This window comes from Limulus polyphemus, unplaced genomic scaffold (genome assembly GCF_000517525.1).
Source record: "Limulus polyphemus unplaced genomic scaffold, Limulus_polyphemus-2.1.2 Scaffold3634, whole genome shotgun sequence".
Classification (NCBI taxonomy): Eukaryota; Metazoa; Arthropoda; class Merostomata; order Xiphosura; family Limulidae; genus Limulus; species Limulus polyphemus.
The window spans coordinates 89704-92187 of NW_013669244.1; the positions used below are offsets into that span (position 1 = coordinate 89704).

At 35.4% G+C, this 2484-nt stretch overlaps 1 protein-coding gene across 1 annotated transcript in view; it reads right to left on the reverse strand.

The window, feature by feature from the left end:
* Window positions 1–2484, reverse strand: part of LOC106469731 (neuronal calcium sensor 1-like) — a 19200-nt gene that overhangs the window by 5871 nt on the left and 10845 nt on the right. The window lies entirely within an intron of this gene.

A 2484-nucleotide genomic window follows, 5' to 3' on the forward strand; every position in this document is an offset into this window, starting at 1 on the left:
TAGAGCACAGATAGCCCATTGTGTAGCTTTGTGCTTAATTACAAACAAATAAACAATCTTCGAGTTGTCTACCGATAAATAAATCTTCGAAAATACAAGTAAAGATTAATAATTCACGAGTTAAAGCCAATAGCGAAACACAGAGAACTGTTACACACTGTTTGGTCAAATGGACAATTCCTCACTCTAACAGCACATATTGAGTACTTCTGTATCCGCTGTGTGGCGCTCTTTGCGAAACGTTTTCCTCATGGAGGAAAATATCTTGTTTTCAAAATGCTTCCTAAAAGAGAATCGTTTTTATAAAAATGATTTTTATTTTTACTACACCTTAACTTATATGTACAATGTTGAACGTCGGAAAAATAATTCTTTAGTATATGATCTAGTCGTAGCAAAGTAACTCATAAAATTAGCATTTTTCAATAAGTGAATATTTTAAAGTAAGAATTTCCCCAACAAAATATTTCGATCCCAGTAAATGTTTCAGAATGTTCTAGATTTTTAGATGCTTGAATTTGTGTTTTTCAGCGTCTTTGCAACATTTTTCAGCTCATGAAAGTGTGTCAATAACCCCAAGATGTAGGCGTAGATGTCCGTAATTAAGAATTGATGGCCGGGTTGGGGTGGGGGGAAGAGCAACCACTCGGCAGCATTCGTCAAGCACATGATCACTGTCAACCGAATAGTGGGATTTACTGACACATTATAACATCCTCACAGCTGAAAGTGTGGAATGTCTTTATTGAGATATTGTGGTTCGAACCTTGGACCCTCCGATCAGCGGCCCGACATGCCAATCATTACGTCATGCGCAGTCCTAGTTATGTTCACTAACGCTTCTTAGAAAAATGCACAACAAAATTGTAAGTAATCGGGTATGAAATCAAACCAATACAGTATGTAGAATATCACACGTCTGAAATTCCAAACATAACTTGTTTGTAACAAAATACACTTTTAATATTTAACAATTACCAATATTTAATAAAATTAATAAATGAAAATAATCGTTCGAAAATGTAAGGTTTGTTTTGAATTTCGCGCAAAGCTTCACGAGCGAGGGATATCGACGCTAGCCGTTCCTAATTTAGCAGTGCAAGACTAGAGGGAAGGCTACCGCCAACTCTTGGGCTACTCTTTTTATCAACGAATAGTGGGATTGACCGTCACTTTATAACGCCCCCACGGCTGAAAGGGCGAGCATTTTTGGTGTGACAGGGATTCGAACCCGCGACCCACAGATTGCGAGTCGAGCACCCTAACCACCTGGCCATGACGAGCCGTGAAAAATGTAAAGAAACAGGACAATGAAAGAAATAAACTGTTCTTCAAACTTTATTTGTCTTCAAGATTAGCATAAATTATTGAATTAAGTAAATGACATGAAATAAACAAAGTATCTTAAAGTACCCGTAAGTGATAAAAGGTAATTATAAAAACATGTATTACTTATGAAAGCCGAAACTCATCTAAAACTCCTAACACCCCCACAGCACTTTTTTCTCTAAAGTCGGATATTGTTTAGTTACGTGTAACATTTATATATTTGGAACTTTAATTGCTACTGTGTTACTAAGTCGACTGTGCCACTGTCCAATAGTCGTGAAATGCACGTGTTGTGTTATTCTAAAGTGCATTAATTACCTTACAGGTAGGAATAGTAGGGGAAATGGGTGAAAATTTAACGCAGAATTAAATCTAAATTTCAGGCTTGACCGAGCTGAAGAAAGATAATGAACACAAGATTTACAGCAAAATTAAAAATATTTTTTATTTTATCTGTATAAGACATGGGACAAACAAATACTAGCAAGTTCAAAACATACCCATGACATTTGTAACTTTCTGTAAACGTAAAAAAGAAATACAAATACAGGAGACTTTTTGGATCAGATTGAGAGAGTTGACCATTACCAAAACAGCAGTGTCATCTTTCCCAATATTCGTTTATTACTATGTCACTGAAGGTAATTCCACAGGTAGGCATAAGGCTTAAAAGTTCTCGAGACCTCCTTGAATCCCAACACAACATAATACTCAACCACACAGCTTTGTAGTAACACCTTTCACGAGAGATATTCAGTAGCATCATAAGAAAATGACAATGTGTAACTAGAACACTAGCAAGTTAGCCACATACCATAATCAAGTTCATTATTGTAAAAACAGTATGCGTGGTTACACAAGTGTTTTATGTGAATTTTTTTGAGAATGTGTGGTGAATGTAAAACGTTGACTTATCTAAAAAGGAAAGGAAAAGAAACGCCTTAGGCTTATCCTTAAACGTACATCTTTCGCTTAAATCTAATCATATATATACACAACAAATATTACAATAGAACTAAAATTAAACTTAAACAGTTAGTTTTCCATTATCAGTCCTAGTTGTTAACATTAAGTCATAACGAATGATATCTGGAGTCATAGCTGATGTCAAACTAACCAACTGTTATTGAAAATCAGTTAAGGGTTAGGAGTTGA